This window comes from Lactuca sativa, chromosome 8 (genome assembly GCF_002870075.4).
Source record: "Lactuca sativa cultivar Salinas chromosome 8, Lsat_Salinas_v11, whole genome shotgun sequence".
In the NCBI taxonomy this organism is placed as follows: domain Eukaryota; kingdom Viridiplantae; phylum Streptophyta; class Magnoliopsida; order Asterales; family Asteraceae; genus Lactuca; species Lactuca sativa.
Genome location: NC_056630.2, coordinates 325,622,812 through 325,641,861, shown reverse-complemented (window position 1 = coordinate 325,641,861; position 19,050 = coordinate 325,622,812). Strand labels below are relative to the sequence as shown.

Here is a 19,050-nt window from a genome sequence, read left to right as displayed (position 1 = left end):
AACCCTCCAAAACCATAAAGTCGATGAACTTAAGCCCTTGCATGGCTGAATAAGTCACTAGCACCCAAAATATCTCATTCTCTAACCCTAGAAGGCATAGAACTCAAGCATGACCCCATATCAACGACCAAAATGGGGACTTTATGGATCAAGACCACAAATAACACTGAAAAGGGACATATATTGGACCATGGAGCACCTTACACTCATAAAGTCTCCACCTTTGGGGTTTTTAACCCTAGAAATGGCACATGCAACCACACCCAAAGAGAAGAGGAAAGTTTTGAACTTTATACCTCTAAATGCAGCTCCTTTCTTTGTAGATCTCAGATCCAAGCTTACACTTCAAGCTTTTAGTCTCCACAAGCTCCTTTCTTCCTTCTTCAATAACACACCAAGGCACTATTAGCTCCAAGAACACACACACTCACTAAGGACAATGGAAGGCTCTCTATTAGAGTTTTACTCACTGATATGAAGGCTGAGAAATGAGTCGTAGCATCCTTTAAATAGTGCACAAGTCTTATTAGGGTTTTGCATCTGGGCCGGGTACGCCCGGCGTAACTATGGGTACGCCCAGCATACCTAACGACTCCGCGTCCAAAATAAGCGCGTGAGTACACGCAGCGTACCCCTCTAGTACGCCCAGCGTACTCACTTTTAAGGTTTCCTCCACTCAAGGACCAATCATGACCAATTGACAAAGAATAAGGGTGAAATAAATATACATGAATCTCAGGGTGTTACAGCGACACCCCTGAGTACTCATCTGAGTAGTAGCCTTCGAGTAGGAAATCTCAAGTTAGTATTCTACCTACTTAGATCCAGGTTCTAATCTCCGATAATATGTAAGTGAACTACACTTACTCCGCTTCCGTGTAATTTATAATTATAATTATAGCCGTCATTAGGAACCTATAAATGCTCGATCTGTCACAAGATCATCAAAGAAGTTATGCAAAGTTTAAAGCAAAGACCATATGAAATGAAAGAAGGTGACTTGGTAATGTTTAAAGTCTCACCTTGGAAGGGTGTTAAGAGATGTGATAAGAAAGGAAAGTTGAGTCCGAGATATATTGGTCTTTTTAAGATTTTAAAACTCATGGGTTCACAACCTTTCAAATTAGAACTTCTTCCATAACTTCAAAGTCTTCATGATACCTTCCATGTAAGCTAATTAAAGAAATACTTCAGAAAAGAAGAATTAATTATTCCCATAAGTGAACTGAAAGTTGATGCTAACAAAAAGATAGTCGAGGAACCAGAAGCTATACTAGAGACCAAGATTAAGAAGCTTAGAATCAATGAAATCAAAGGTACTTGTAAGGTGGCAGCATTCTCTAGGGTCAAATATCACATGGGAAACAAAGGAGGAAAAGGTAAAAAGATACCTAAAATTCATAGATTATGAATCGATTCCGAGGACGGAATCCTTTTAAGGAGGGAATATTTGTAACATCCCAAAAATCGTGCAAATATTTGGGAATACAAAATTAGCATATAAAACGAAATAATGAATGTAAAATGTATACATGTGAAAAATATGTAGAAATGAATGTATAATTTTTTTTGAATCGGGTTATATATGAAACTCAGTATAACCGAAAAGTAAACTACAAAGTAAGAATATATGAAACATGAAAATTTAAAAAAGGCAAGGTTCCCTAGTTTGGAATCGTATAAAATGACAGACGGGATTATCGGTTATCGTTTGTAAGTTATAATTTAAAGATGGTATTACCAATTAAGTAATGCAAAAATATTTGGCCAAAACCGAGGTCGTAGTGATGAGATATTAGTACTCAAAGTTTCAAGAAAAATATGGTAAAAATGAACACTTGAATATTTCTAAGTATAAAATGTAAAGTCTAAAATGCTAATATTTAGGGCTAAATAACGGTAATAATACCTGGAAAATTGAAATGAAACTTGAGTCTAATATGAAGTTACCATATGGGAGAAAAGGTAGGATTGAAACCTATATACATTAGAGTTCATGTGAAAAAGATACGAACGCGAGAAGTTGATAAAAAGTTAAATTTGTTATGAAAATGTCGATAACTAAAACTGAGTTTAGAACCAAACCGGGTATGGGATAACGGATTCTAAAAGTTTACATTCATCTATAATAGCTAAAGAATAGTTCCGAACGACCAGAAACGTTGTGGGAATAACCAGGACTAAAATCATTATTTTTAGAAAATAATAACATTAGTTAATATGCCAAATTTGAAGGCCTAGAAGACTAACTTCCCGATATCCAAATTGAGCAAACAATATATAATCTGAAAGAGCTCATCACTTACTAAATAAAGCAAAAAGAATCAGGTAAAATGAAGTTCGGATGAAGAAGTTACGAGCGTTTCAAGTTGACGAAAAATCAGAAAGAAGACAAAATGGCCGCAGCCGGACCGCCGATCACTTTGTCGGCGCATGAATAGTAACCACGGCGCGTGAACAGCAACCATTGGTGTCATCGGATTCCGAACTCGATTTTATTCTAAAATAGTTGGTGGGGCCCACATCAATAATCGATATTTATCGCGTAGGAGTCTCTAAACATGTGTTAGCAATCTTGAACTCAGTTATGTGTCAATTGTATATATGTAACTTACGGGGGTTAATCAATGAAAAAAGAATAAGAAAGTGTCACACCCCCGAACCAGACAGCAGAAACGTCTGGGGGCTCGTGTGACTAACAATTGAATTATCATCACAATGAATATACATGAAACATAACACATTCATCACCAACATTACATATAACAACCAGCATTGTTCACATCAAGTACATTGTTATAAATTACATAAGTTCAAAGTATTAATAGTACAATGAGCGATTTTACATAAAATAAAACCATACACTCTTGAAAATCTTATTTATTAACGATTACCTGAGAATACAAGTTATTTGAAAACGGTCAATATATATAATGTTGGTGAGTTCATAAGTGTGTTTGACTAAAAGTCTTTGTATCTTTCGTAAAAACCCAAAAAATCCGATATTTTTTGTAAAATGTCTGAAAATGATGTGAAAATCAAGTATAGATGCATGTGTGAATTTCATACTAGTAACATATATGAATGTAGTTTAGATTTTTTTGTATTGTAAGTAAGTGAAAATTGAATATTAATATTTCCCCAGAAAATCTGATATTTTCTTATTTATACTAATGTCAAGGTTTTTGTCTCGTTATATAAGTTGTTTTGTATTGACACAATCGAAAGGTTAATCTCCGAAATGTTAAATTGGTATTGGATCTCTATATGAGCCGTTATAACCATACATGATAATGACTAGGTTGCCTGTCTTGGCATTTTTCCAAATGTCGGTATATGCTTAAGGTTTTGTCACCCTAGACTGGCCTAGTCTAGCTATAGCGAACAACTAAGGTGTGGGGGGTCACCCCATATAGATCTATACACAAACTCCCGCTCTCCCTCTAGGAAACTTGGTTATAACTACAGGCTACAAGTGTACACTCAAAGGTATCAACCGACAAGTCTCACTAGATTCTCAACCTTTTGTACTATGTTTAATGTTCACGTGTATGTTGTGTGTTTTCATATTCAAAAGGTACATATATAAGTATACGAAGTCCAGTAATTTTGTAAAGGTATAGTTACGATCTACTAAGCATGTGAATTTCAGTCCAAGCCCAATTAGCATGTAAGTGGACCATAAAGGCCCAATAACATGTAAGATGGTAATTTGGGCCCAATAGCCATGTATATGGTCCACCAAGGCCCAACAAACATGTGACCCATAGATCAGGCCCAAATTAACATGTAAATGGGCTGCAAGGCCCAATAAACTTGTCATGGAAAATTTTGGGCTCAATATACACCTTAATGGGCCCTTAAGGCCCATTGGCCATGTAATGTGAATATTAGGCCCAATAAAATTGTTATCGATGTATTTCGTCCATTCGTTATTGTTTCGTTGTTTATTTTAGCTTGAGGTTTACCAAATTGATTATAAAAAAATCTTCTTTTTGTAAAATCGACATTTTTGGTCAATAAGCCTCAAATTTTCAATTAACGCCCAAAATTTTGTAAAATAACACTTTAGTCCATAATTTATAAAAATTTTTAATTTCATCCCAAATGTTTAGAAATTCACTATTTTAGTCCAAAAATTTATATTTTTACATTTATGGCCCAGTTTTGCAGAAAACTGCATTTTCAGCCCCTTGTTTGTAAAATTTGACACTTTCGGCCCAATTTTGATAAAAGTTACATTTTTGGTCCAATTTAGAAATAAATGTTATTTTCACCCCTAAATTTGGTTTATTTACATTTATGACTCAAACTTTGGTCAAATAACATTTTTAGTCCCAAAACTATCATTTTTTTTTGCAAATTTGGGCTCAAACACGTGAGGTCCAAATGTTTGTCCCATTAAGCTAAAATTTACATTTTTGCCCCTTTGGAAAACATGTTTATCATAAAAATTCATTTTTATACAATTAGGACCTATTTGATCCTTATAAAAACATAAATGTCACTTTTTACCCTTATCTTTTGTTTTCTTGATAATTTTGACCTTTAACAAGGTTTTTGCCTTAAATTTTTATATCTTAAACATATAACACTTTTAACTTGATAATATTATGTGTAAGGTGTCTTAGTTCATGGATCTTAACTCAATGTTACTTAAGATGTCGAGATTTGTTAAGATCTAACAAATTTTACAAAGTAAACTAAGAAATCACACAAGACATGCATATAACACATAGATCTACACATTTTACTTGTATTCTCCCTAAAAAATCATATGAAAACCAAAAACAAGGGGGTATGAACTCACCTTTGCTTTGATGTTTTGGTTTTGAAGAAGAGATGAAGAGATTTTTGGTCCTAGCAACACCTTGGAGTTGTTTTCGAGCTTATGAAGCTTCTAAGAGTGTGATCACGAAATAAAGCTATGTAAGAAGGGGTTCTTGATGTTAAAATGAAAGAAGATGTTTGTGTTTGATAACACTTACCAAAGATTGAAAATACTTGATGAAGATCCTTAGAACTCAAGCAAAATTTTGAGATCTTGGAGGAAGAAGGATGATCTTGGAGAGTGTTTGGAGAGTGTTTGAAAGAGTGTGTGTGTGTGTGTGTGTGTGTGTTTAGCTCTCGGCCAAGTGATAAAGAGAAGGGAGAGTGAGATGAGTTTGCATGGAAACATGAGATGACTTAGTTGTTTGTGGTTTAATATGCTTAGTTGTCCATCAAATAAAAATGAGGTGGCATGGCTTGGAGAATTAGCCATTTTTTTGTTTTTTGTTTTTATTTTTGGTGATGTGTCGAGAATTGCAATTATGGGGAGACTTGGGCCTTGTCTTGTTCCTTGCTCGAAATTATGAGGCCCATAGAGAAGTTTTTGGCCCATTAGGCCTTTAGGGTAGTTCACGGTGGCTAAGCAACGAATTAAGGTTTTCAAGGGTAAGGAGGTTGGTTAAACAAGGAAAAAAGAGGCTATTATATGCCTTATATAGGGTACAACCCCTTTAAATAGGGTTTCTAATCAGCTCACGTACGTTAAGTGTACTCCACGTACGCCCAACGTACGTGGATGAGCTTCATGATCCTTCTCCATGAGTACGCGTATAAGGGGTATGCCCAACGTACCCCGACTTTCCTAAAATTAACTCTTTTGCCCCTAGGGACCAAATCCACCAAATCTTCCACCCCAAAGGGTCTAGACCGAAAAGCACAAAGAACCAAGTGTTACATAACCCACATCATGTAAGTCAGTTTAACAACATTTATACCTTCCATCACACGCTGCAATTATAATATTAATGCATCATATCACCAAAATTTCATAAATATAAAGTGGAAAAATATTAATAACCAGTGATAATGCAATTTCAATCTAATTATTTACTAAACTTCGTACATGTATTATGTAACATCCCGAAGTTGTTCATCGCCGAAACCAATTCGTCCGTAAGACCCGTTTTTAGCAATTCGTTCCGGTTTCGTTTTTGGGCTAAATTATTCAAACTTATATGATTATTATAATCTAATGAGTGTCCAAACCCCTTAGGAACTCATGAATTTGGCCCAAATTATTGATTTGAAAATTTCTAGAATCGTTTCCGCCGGATTACGACAATTTGGTCGGGTGTGACCAAAAGCCACGTCTAACGTCGGTATCGGGTAGAATTCCACCGTGTCCAAATCTTAGACACTATTTAAAGATGTTTAAGATTCCATTTGAAGCTTTTTCCCTCTCTCACTACTCTCTCTCTTTCTCTCTCTAACCTCTCTCCTCAAACCAACTCTAAGGGTCCAAAAACATCAAATTTAGGCTTCAAATCTTCAAGGTAACTTCCCTAACTTGTTGTTCAACCTCATTAGCCTTCAAATCTGAGTTTAATCTATGAAAATGAACCTCAAACATGAGTTTACGGCCCTGGAGCATGCTTGTGTCGTAAACACATAATAAGAGGGTTTTAGAGCCTTAAAACCCCTCCAAACCAACTTTGGGACTTATATATGATTTTATGGCTTACCATTTCGGACTTAGAACACCTTAATCATCATTTTTTAGGAGTAAACATGAGTTTACTGCCCAAGAACATGCTTGGTCCGTAAACTCATATTCTTGGAGAGTAAACTCATTTCAATGTGTTAAGATGCCACTTAAATACACCATAAGCCTTGGGATAAATTCTAGAAGTAACCACACATGAATTAGGAGCCTAAAACATAAGGAAAACACCCCGCTAAGGAGTTCACAGCCATAAGGTGGATTCATGGGCCGTAAACTCCTAAAACCATGTCAAATGATGCCCAAATTTCACCACTAGACTTGTAAAATAGCTTGAAATCACATATGATTAATTGAGGACCAACAAGAAGCATTTTGGTTATGTATCCAAGAGTTTAAGGCTGTAAACATAGAGTTTACTGCCATAAACTCCTCATATGGTCCCTAATTTACTCAAAACACTTTTCCATGCCATGAAGCCAACCCTAGAAATTCCCACTTAATTGATTCAAGCCATTTAGCAACCAAAAGCACCCAACCATGAGTTTACGGCCGTAAACTCATGAAGAATGGTACATTAGGGCCGAAAACTCAAGTATGAGTTTACTCTTGAAGGGTAAACTCCATATCCAAGCCTTATGTGTCCTCAAATGCCACCCGGGTCCTTCCAAACACTTGTAATGAAGTGTTTTCGCATCTAGAAGCATATGTCCTCATCTAATAAATAATTTAAGTTCTAATTAGATACAAATGTGTATCTTCTCTTAATACATAGGAATCTTGTGCGTTTGCAAACCCAGAACTGACGTTTAGGACCCAAACTGACGCGTTTCTCAACCGGTGAGTTCATACCCCTACCCTTTTTCAATGGTTTTTCAATGTTTTCAGGGGGGAATACAAGCAAAATAGAAATGTTTTCAAAACCTAAAATTGATGTATTTGAATAAATATCTGGCAAATTATAGATTTTTTACCCCTTATGTATTATGCTGGGCATAAGGGATGTTTTATCAATTATAACTACATAGATTTCAGTAAAGGAAACAACCAAACTAATCAAATTATTATGGGAATAATTTGGGGATCTTCAGTACTCGTTTTATGAATTCGGATTTCAAGTAATGTTAATAGATAAACTATGTCGGATTCAGTTTATCTCTATTTCATTTAGAATGTATTGGCAGATAATTTCGTTGTATATAACTGTATTCACTGTATTATGTTTCATAACGTTTAGTATGTTTGCTATCGTCTGAGAACACCATGAATAATTTAGTACTAGCTTGTGAGATTCATCATTACCCTTTGGGTTATCAGTAAATCCTCCCCGGAAGTGTAACCAGAGTCTCCTGGAGGGAGAGCGTGGAATTTGTGAATAGATCTATTCGGGATCAACAATCCCACACATTAAGTGTTAGCTACAGTTAGGCGGGCATGCCTGGGGTGACAAATTCTGGATATCGTCCGACGTCTGACAAGCGTCAAGGAGGTCTCGTTGTCGTATCAGCATGGTTACCCGGCTCACAATACATATTAATATAAGTTTATTCACGGGTTTGATTTGATTTTATATCTATTTTCTATCTATAGTTCCTATTTCTAGTACGGGATAATAGTCTCATGGTTTTCAGTCTATAGATTTTGTATCTAGTGCGGGATGTTATTCCTATGGTTTTCAGAACATATTCATATTACATACCTAGTGCGGGATGGTAGTCCCATGGTTTGAATCTATATCTAGTACGAGATAGTAATCCCATGATTTTCAATCTATATTTAGTACGGGATGATAGTCCCATGGTTTTCAATCTATATCTAGTACGGGATGATAGTCCCATGGTTTTCAATCTATATCTATCTATAGTTTCATGTATATCAAAATATCTTATATCTAGTTCGGGATAGTAATCCCATGATTTTCAATATATAGTTTTATGTATTAAACTATACACTGTGTTATTCAACCAAACTTACACTTTGGAAAATATGGGATTTTCCTAGGATAACATAACAACTCGTAAACGAATTAAGAAACTAATGGATAATTAAACTATTAGGAAAATATGGGATTTTCCTCGGGTAACATACAATACGTAATCGAATTGGTAACAAATGATAACCAAACTATTTTACATAAGAAGATATGAGATTTTCTTGGATAACAAACCTTTTTAGAAAACTAAAGGAAACTGATACATTTTTCAGAAAACAAACATCTTATGAACTCACCAGCTTTATGCTGATTTTCAAACTGCTTGTATTCACAGGTCCACATTAGACAGGTACCCGATGATCCCTTTTGGCGAAGACGGAGTGCGTAGAAGACACGTCTTACTTTTGTTCATATATACTATGTATCACACTTGTAGAATTTACTTTTGAACAAATGTAAACTTTTATATGTAATGTAATGGTTGTTTACTTTGCTTACTATGTGCATTGGATTTGATACTCAACGTGGAGTCCGCCCTGGAAATGTTTCCGCCTTTGGTTTTCGGGGTGTGACAGATTGGTATCAGAGCCCTTGTTTATAGTGAACGGAGTATACCAAACCTTACATGGTATAAACTATAAACATAAAAGGGGCCTAAGTGCTCTGAACTAAAAGTATACCTCAAAATATAAGTATTTTCAAAAGTATACAAGTATATCGAACCGTCGAGATCTGTGACTACAAGTAGAACAAAACATAAGTAAATGGGTGTTGTACACTACGGTTAAACCTGGGCAGTTATGTAGTCGTGTCTACGATCAATATAGCCTGGCCAACTATATTCATTCGAGACACGGCCAACATGTGCTTGGGAGTAACTGTGGTATGCGACATGCCTAAAACTTACCCAAATACCACAAACATCGAACCAGTGTCGTAACGAACCATGAAATACTATGGGAGTATTTCTTGAGTCAATCCTTTGTAGAAATCCTCATTCAAGCGTCGTTCCTTGATCATTCCTCTAGCGATAAATTATCTGCTTTGATAACTCTTTCCTGCTTTATCGCTTAATCAGAATATATATACCTGTGATATCTCTTGATTCAATTCAGAGGATTTACCATCCTCTCCTTTCTGATCTTTTTAGATCAAGATGCCTCCGAGAAAGAGACCCAGATCAAAGACCAACAACCCTCCGCCACCACCTCCTCCTGAATTTGACCCTGTAATGTTCCGGGCAGCTGTCAATGCCGCGGTGGCAGCTGCTATGTCTCAAAGGAACTCTGATGGTTCCGGTGGTTCGGGAGGTGGTACCCAAACCCAAAACCAAGAAAGCAGTCATGGTCACCGAAAAGAGGGTTCCTATAAAGACTTCATGAACGCGAAACCCACATCTTTTGATGGCACTGGAGGTGTCATTTCCCTCACCCGATGGTTCGAGAAAAATCGAATCAATCTTTGAAATATGAGCCTGTTCGGAATCTGACAAAGTAAAGTTTGCCGCTTGCACCTTCCTTGACAAAGCCCTGACTTGGTGGAACGGCCGAGTCAAATCCTTAACTCTACCTGTAGCAAATGCTATGGGTTGGGAAGTTATGAAGGAGCTTCTGCTTGTAGAGTATTGCCCTCGGGGCGAAATGCAGAAGCTAGAACACGAACTCTGGAACCTGAAGATGAAGGGTTTTGACATAGTCGCTTATACCTCAAGATTCGATGACTTGGCGTTACTCTGTCCGGGAATGGTTACCCCAGAGAGTAAGAAGATAGAGAGATTTATCTGGGGACTGACCTAGCCAACAAAAGGAAACGTCTTAGCTGTGAGGTCGGATACATATGACAGCGCTAAATGTCTGGTGCAAACTCTGATCGATCACGAAGACAACCCCGATGAGGAGGCTACCACTCCTGAGCCAGTCACAAGTAGAGGTGGAAGTAAAAGGAAATTTTGGAACAAGCGGAAGGCCTAAAGTACACAAGAATCCTCTAAGAAACAACAAACGGTAGCAGTCCATGCTGCTACTGCCCCTGTTGCTGTTTCTGCTGTCGGATCCACGACCCAGACTCCTACCAGTGGATACACTGGTACCCTTCCTTGGTGCACAAAGTGAAGCTACCATCACCGTACTCCCGGTCCATGTCGTGAAAGATTCTGTGATAACTGTGGTAAGAAGGGCCACCTTGCTCGAACCTGCATAAAACCAGCCAAATCAACAAATCAATCTTCCGGAGCGGGCATCGGTCAGGCCTGTTATAATTGTGGTGAAGTTGGACACTTCAAGAGGAACTGCCCCAAGGCAGCAACAGCTAGCAACACCGGAAGAGTTCTAGCAATAGGACGAGAGGGGACAGACGCTGATCCCACTGTCGCCGCAGGTATATTCCTCTTTGACAACTCTTATGCCTGTAAATCTTTTCGATTCTAGTGCTAAAAGAGAAACCTGTTAGCTACCCATTCAAACATCCTTCTAAACTCAATCCTCCGTTAGTAATCGAAAATGTGTACCGTCAAGATGGCTAACCAGTGAGAAAGAAAATGCTAACGTCATACCCATAGATTATATCCTCAATCCGGACGATTATTCTATTCCATTCCATTCCATTTAATGGCAAACTTTTCATGAAATGCTTTGATGCTATTTTTGACATGTAATGATCGAGTCTCATTCATGTTGTTATTCTTGGTTTCGAAAGGGTCGCCCGTCTAAATCTTTCCCCCGACCCGACTCTCGTGATCTTCGGCATCAAACCTAAATCCAACCCTCGCATCATTTCGTGCATCACGGCTTAAAAAGTTTTCCCTATAGAAGTGCCATGTATTCCTCGTCCGTGTGATCATCGGGAAATGGGAAGTCTGCAGTTCTTTCTCTATTATCTTTGCCGAAGAATTCCCGAGAATTCCTTCCGAACGTCTAGTCAAGTCTCGCACCGGCCTAATCCCTAGAACTACCTCGTAACGAAACCTCAGTAAGGATGACGTGTCCAAGACAGTGACCAAGGCTTGATATGATCATTACGAGTTAGTAGTGGTGCCCTTTCGGTCAAACCATTTTCCCTGGTTATGTAGATAAGCAAATCAGTCATCCCGTGGACCTTTCCAAAAGCTAAGGCGATAGGGAATTAGTTGGCACCGGAGATACCTATAGAAACCCGTCTATTTTTGGGTCCCGTCGACTATTATCGCAGAACCACTCCAGAATTTCTTTTAGAACCATCAGACCCTTAGCTATCCTGCCACATGAAGGTGTATCTTCTTGTTGGAGTTAGTGTCATGTTAGAGGCCTTATCCCAGAAAAGCATGATATGCTTTGGGAAGCGTGAAATACTTCCCCGTGATGCATCAGACTTTTCAAAATCCCCGCCAGAACCGGATCTGTGAAATACAAACTTCGATTATCTCAAGGACTTAGTAGTATCCATCTTGTCTTTCACATCTCGAATCCTTAGAAGTGCCTGCTCAACGAAACCCTAGTAATTCCTTTGATGAGACCGAAATCAACGAAAGTTTGAGCCTCCATAGAAGAACAATTGAGATCATGGATTTGGAAGATCAAATGTACGAAACAAAGCCGCCTCCCGATAGTGAGGGTTCGCTGGAATGACAAGCGGAGACCCGATTTCACTTGGGAGTGTGAAGACCCGAAGCCTCTCTTTTCATTTCATGATCTATATCTTAATCTCTGAATTTCGAGACGAAATTCCCTCTAACGGTGGGATAATGTAACAACCCAAAGTTGTTCATTGCCGAAACCAATTCGTCCGTAAGACCCGTTTTTAGCAATTCGTTCCGGTTTCGTTTTTGGGTTAAAATATTCAAACTTATATGATTATTATAATCTAATGAGTGTCCAAACCCCTAGGAACTCATGAAATTGGCCCAAATTATTGATTTGAAAATTTCTAGAATCGTTTCCGCCGGATTACGACAATTTGGTTGGGTGTGACCAAAAGCCACGTCTAATGTCGGTATTGGGTAGAATTCCACCGTGTCCAAATCTTAGACACTATTTAAAAATGTTTAAGCTTCCATTTGAAGCTTTTGCCCTCTCTCACTACTCTCACTCTAACCTCTCTCCTCAAACCAACTCTAAGGGTCCAAAAACATCAAATTTAGGCTTCAAATCTTCAAGGTAACTTCCCTAACTTGTTGTTCAACCTCATTAGCCTTTAAATCCGAGTTTAATCTATGAAAATGAACCTCAAACATGAGTTTACGGCCCTGGAGCATGCTTGTGCCGTAAACACATAATAAGAGGGTTTAGAGCCTTAAAACCCCTCCAAACCAACTTTGGGGCTTATATATGATTTTATGGCTTACCATTTCGGACTTAGAACACCTTAATCATCATTTTTAGGAGTAAACATGAGTTTACTGCCCAAGAACATGTTTGGTCCGTAAACTCATATTCTTGGAGAGTAAACTCATTTCAATGTGTTAAGATGCCACTTAAACACACCATAAGCCTTGGGATAAATTCTAGAAGTAACCACACACGAATTAGGAGCCTAAAACATAAGGAAAACACCCCGCTAAGGAGTTCACAGCCATAAGGTGGATTCATGGGCCGTAAACTCCTAAAACCATGTCAAATGATGCCCAAATTTCACCAGTAGACTTGTAAAATAGCTTGAAATCACATATAATTAATTGAGGACCAACAAGAAGCATTTTGGTTATGTATCCAAGAGTTTAAGGCTGTAAACATAGATTTTACTGCCATAAACTCCTCATATGGTCCCTAATTTACTCAAAACACTTTTCCATGCCATGAAGCCAACCCTAGAAATTCCCTCTTAATTGATTCAAGCCATTTAGCAACCAAAAGCACCCCACCATGATTTTATGGCCGTAAACTCATAGGGAATGGTACATTAGGGACGAAAACTCTAGTATGAGTTTACTCTTGAAGGATAAACTCCATATCCAAGCCTTATGTGTCCTCAAATGCCACCCGGGTCCTTCCAAAGACTTGTAATGAAGTGCTTTCGCATCTAGAAGCATATGTCCTCATCTAATAAATAATTTAAGTTATAATTAGATACAAATGTGTATCTTCTCTTAATACATAGGAATCTTGTGTGTTTTCAAACCCAGAACTGACGTTTAGGACCCAAACTGACGCGTTTCTCAACCGGTGAGTTCATACCCTTACCCTTTTTCAATGGTTTTTATCAATTATAACTACATAGATTTCAGTAAAGGAAACAACCAAACTAATCAAATTATTATGGGAATAATTTGGGGATCTTCAGTACTCGTTTTATGAATTCGGATTTCAAGTAATGTTAATAGATAAGCTATGTCGGATTCAGTCTATCTCTGTTTCATTTAGAATGTATTGGCAGATAATTTCGTTGTATATAACTGTATTCACTGTATTATGTTTCATAATGTTTAGTATGTTTGCTATCGTCTGAGAACACCATGAATAATTTAGTACTAGCTTGTGAGATTCGTCATTACCCTTTGGGTTATCAGTAAATCCTCCCCGAAAGTGTAACCAGAGTCTCCTGGAGGGAGAGCGTGGAATTTGTGAATAGATCTATTCGGGATCAACAATCCCACACATTAATTGTTAGCTACAGTTAGGCGGGCATGCCTGGGGTGACAAATTCTGGATATCGTCCGACGTCTGACAAGCGTCAAGGAGGTCTCGTTGTCGTATCAACATGGTTACCCGGCTCACAATACATATTAATATAAGTTTATTCACGGTTTTGATTTGATTTTATATCTATTTTCTATCTATAGTTCCTATTTCTAGTACGGGATAATAGTCCCATGGTTTTCAGTCTATAGATTTTGTATCTAGTGCGGGATGTTATTCCTATGGTTTTCAGAACATATTCATATTACATACCTAGTGCAGGATGGTAGTCCCATGGTTAGAATCTATATCTAGTACGAGATAGTAATCCCATGATTTTCAATCTATATTTAGTACGGGATGATAGTCCCATGGTTTTCAATCTATATCTAGTACGGGATGATAGTCCCATGGTTTTCAATCTATATCTATCTATAGTTTCATGTATATCAAAATATCTTATATCTAGTTCGGGATAGTAATCCCATGATTTTCAATATATAGTTTTATGTATTAAACTATACACTGTGTTATTCAACCAAACTTACACTTTGGAAAATATGGGATTTTCCTATGATAACATAACAACTCGTAAACGAATTAAGAAACTAATGGATAATTAAACTATTAGGAAAATATGGGATTTTCCTGGGGTAACATACAACACGTAATCGAATTGGTAACAAATGATAACCAAACTATTTTACATAAGAAGATATGAGATTTTCTTGGATAACAAACCTTTTTAGAAAACTAAAGGAAACTGATACATTTTTCAGAAAACAAACATCTTATGAACTCACCAGCTTTATGCTGATTTTCAAACTGCTTGTATTCACAGGTCCACATCAGACAGGTACCCGATGATCCCTTTTGGCGAAGACGGAGTGCGTAGAAGACACATCTTACTTTTGTTCATATATACTATGTATCACACTTGTACAATTTACTTTTGAACAAATGTAAACTTTTATATGTAATGTAATGGTTGTTTACTTTGCTTACTATGTGCATTGGATTTGATACTCAACGTGGAGTCCGCCCTGGAAATGTTTCCGCCTTTGGTTTTCGGGGTGTGACATATTAGCTGCAAGATTTTGTTGAGAAAGTCTCTCAAAACCATCAAAAATGTATTTGATATCTTCAATATGCTCTGTAACTTGAAAACTACATATGTAACAATATGATAGGTCATAATACATAGTCAAACCTCTTGGTTGTTGCTTTTAAATAGCCCCCAATAAAAAGTATATTTTAAACGACTTGAAAAAATTCCTTTTTTTTTAAGAAACGCATTATTTTGAAAAAAAATATATTACAAAAAAGATAGTTTTTTCTAGATATGTGTTCAAAATAATATCGTGTAAAGACATGATACCTTATATTTTTGTCATTACATAATAACTCTTGCCTATTTTGTAACATCCCAAAAATACCGGCTAAAAATTTCAATTTTAAATTAGGTTAATACATAAAAACATCGTTATAAAACATTCATAATAATACTTCATGTCTGAAAACCGGTAATATCATAGTAATATTTCAGAGTGCATCCTAGAAAATCCCTGGTGCGGAAACAAGAGTGTGTGTGATATGCTGCTACCGCGCTGGCACCTTTCCCCTAGCATAAGAGGTACCTGAAAACAAAACTATAAAACGTAAGCACGAAGCTTAGTGAGTTCCCCCAATGAACCTCATACCATACAATCACATAGCATACATGTCTGCTGGGCATTTCTGGGTGCCCGACCTTCCCCTTCGGTCCTGTCGACTGGATACTGCCTAGTATATTTGGGTGCTGGCCTACCCCTTCGGTCCTGTCGACCGGATCAGGGACTGTTTCACCCCCTACTACTACTACCACATAATAACATATCACATAACCTATATATCAAAATTTGCTAACACATAAAGCATATCAGGTAGTAGCAAACCTAGATGATTATCACACAGACAATCATCTATCATACGACTCCTACTAGTGGGCCGACATTGTAGCCTTAGACCCACTTCTACTGGAAGGTAACTCACCTCGAGAGTAGCTGCTGAAAACCTGCTCAACCTACGCCTGGCTTCCGCACCGGTAATCCCTCCGGCTATAAATCCGTAAACATGGATTAGGTACTCATAAATACCCCTTAGGTCAAATGACTGGTCAAAGTCAACTTCTTGGTCAAAGTCAACTCTCTGATTGATTGGACTCGCCGAGTCCATAAAGCGACTCGCCGAGTCCTTCTACGTCTAGTCCGACTCTGACTCATCAGGTCCCTGTTCCCACTCACTGAGTCAACCTGACTCGCTAAACGGGGACAACTAACAAACTCGCGACTGGACTCGCTGAGTCCAAGGGAGACTCGCTGAGTCCGACGAACAGATCTCACAAATCGCTCCAATCTTCCATTAGAACATCAACCTTGGAGATTTGGAGATTCAGGGACTATAGCTATGTGTTAAATTGCTAATTCCGCGTGTATCTATGAAGGGTTGGACCTCCTACACTTAAATCCTACTGAAATCGGGGAAAGTTCATACGACTCGCCGAGTTGGAAGAACAACTCGTCGAGTTCAAGGCTATATTCAAGGGACTCGCTGAGTTGTTCATCCAACTCGCCGAGTCTGAGGCCATCTTCATGGAACTTGCCGAGTTCCTTCAAACCTTCTTCCTGCACAGGCCAAAACTGAGACATGCAACAGATCTAACTCATGGGTCTCAGTTCCTAGGGTCTGGTTATCACAAATACACACGAAATTTGGGGGTTTTAAGGCTTGAAGACCACCCATTAGGGACAAAAGGAACCTAAGAAGCTAAAGAGCAAAGTGGGGGGAGGGGGGTTTATTACCTGATTTGATGCTTTCCACAGAGTAGATTTCAGATCTACCTTCACTTCTGGAACACTCCAACTTCTTCCTTCTTCCTTTAAGCTCCAAAACCTTCTTTGGAAGATAAAAAATCACTCAAGAACACTAATGGGGGGCTTGGGTTGCTCTCTACTGCTCTCTGGGAGCAAATGGGACGAAATGGGTGTTTTAGAATGGGCAAAATAGGGTGCAATGTCTTAAAATAGAGTTTCATCCAGACATGTGAACTCGCCGAGTCCATAAATCGACTCGCCGAGTTCCCCGTTTAAATCCTGTGTCCACCTCGCTGCTACTCGGCGAGTCGAGACGCAGACTTGCCGAGTTCATGGCAAAAATTAAGAAAAATACCTAAATAAAATCGTATCAGGAATCCGGTGTTACATATTTTCACCATAGAATCCAACAACTTTATATGGGGACATGTGGAAAGCAAGGAAATCTCAAAAATAAAACATACTATAGTTGCTTAATTCTGCCAAGCATTCTCTGTTTGCAACATCCATTATCAACAGTAAAACGTAATCTTTTTCTTTTCAAAATAGTCCTTAAAAGCCCTAATATCCAAATGTAGTATAAATCCAAATCAAATTAAATATCAATTAACGAAAGATTAACAACATCACCTCTTAATCTTCATGTTCTGTCATTCTAATGTGACCACTACTACCATTGAAGTTCAGATAGTACCAATACATACATGCTGGGGTGTTTGGCGCAATGATGAGCAAAACCTGCCAAAAAATATAAGAACATTTAAGGATAGAAGTGATTTAAAAAAATGAAATTACATGAAACAAACAAATAGACCAACCTAAATCTTGCTGAATACAGGAAAGGTATAGATTGAAAAAGATTTCCATTTCTATATGTCTATTTCTAGTTTTGGTCCTTACTTCAAACTTTAAAATAACAACCAACTTAAAAAGTAAGCTTGTAAAAAAACAAAAAAAAAACTTCAAGTTCATTGCTATTTTAGAATATAAATACGGATTTTTTGAGAAATTAAAATCGGTTTCTATAAATTTATGGTCAATAAAATCCAAAATGTTTCCTCCCCATCTGAACCACTAATATCTGATTCCTCATCGATGTCTGTTTCAGATTCACCAAAATGCAACCACCATCAACCACAAACTATTAATTTTACGAATTGCATAAGTCATAGTCTCTTTTGACTTTTGACAGTACTAAAAGTCAAACGATTGAAAAGCTTAAAGATGACGACACCTGTTACCCTGTATACTTTAAAATAAAAACAATTAATGGCTTTTTAACCTCAATAACTTGAACTAACTGTGCCTGAATTCACTAATCGAATAAAAATCAAATTAACTTATCAAACAAATGAGACCTAGATTCCCCCCCCCCCCCCCCCCCCCCCCCCCAAATGCACAAACTTTCATCCTTCCTAAATCAAAGTGCATAAAACAATCAAAATCAAATATCATAATACATACATGAGTTGAAATCACTTACTGCACTAAGAAATGTTATGAAGAGTTTAGAGGTGTGTTGGAAAAAAACGAAATTCTTAGAAGCATAAGTGAAAAAAGAAAATCAATAATCAGACATTGGTGGTATATAAGTAAGTGGGTGTCATTAATGGAGAAGAGATGGTTGACGGCAATATGGTAGCAAGTGACCCATAGTGGAAGTTGGAAACTGATCGACGATGGAGCCTGCATTTGAGGGAGTTGGGAATGGAAACAGATAAGTCGTCGAACAGACCACCTCCATCGCACACCGGAAACGGAAAATCAAGAACCGAAGACAACACCCAAATATTGAGGTGTCGAGGAAGTATAACTGACAATCTGACAGCGTATGGTTGTGGAGGTAGGCGATGGTGGTCCTGCAACCTCTTCTCCGCAAAATAGGTGTGCGAACCAGCCATCGATTTTGAGTTGTGCAGACAATGTAAAACAGTAAAGCAAGGAGGCGGTGGAGAAGAACTGAGAAGCATCTCGAGGCGAAAAGTTAGAGGCGGTGCACTTGATATGTCGGAAAAAATTAAAAATAAATAAATAAATAAATAAAAATAGAAATAAAAAAAGAAAAAAAAAATTCGACCAATCAAACAAATGTATTTATATAATTATAAGCTTTTATTATAGGGGGGCCTTTTTTTTCAATTATTGATTGGCCTCGATTATTGATTGGTCCATGTCTTCATCTTCTGG

General features: G+C 37.7%; 1 long non-coding RNA gene across 4 annotated transcripts; it reads right to left on the bottom strand.

The window, feature by feature from the left end:
- Positions 1–15,356: 15,356 nt before the first annotated feature.
- Positions 15,357–18,922, bottom strand: LOC111911548 (uncharacterized). Of its 4 annotated transcripts, none has more exons than XR_008225549.1 (5): positions 17,682–18,915; positions 16,852–17,601; positions 16,043–16,107; positions 15,732–15,865; positions 15,357–15,648 (listed from the first exon to the last, which is right to left on the bottom strand). It is a non-coding gene; the product is annotated as an uncharacterized LOC111911548 (long non-coding RNA). The 4 variants fall into 4 exon arrangements; XR_008225547.1 differs by having other exon boundaries at positions 18,347–18,912; XR_008225548.1 differs by having other exon boundaries at positions 15,732–15,868; positions 16,852–18,922.
- Positions 18,923–19,050: the final 128 nt, after the last annotated feature.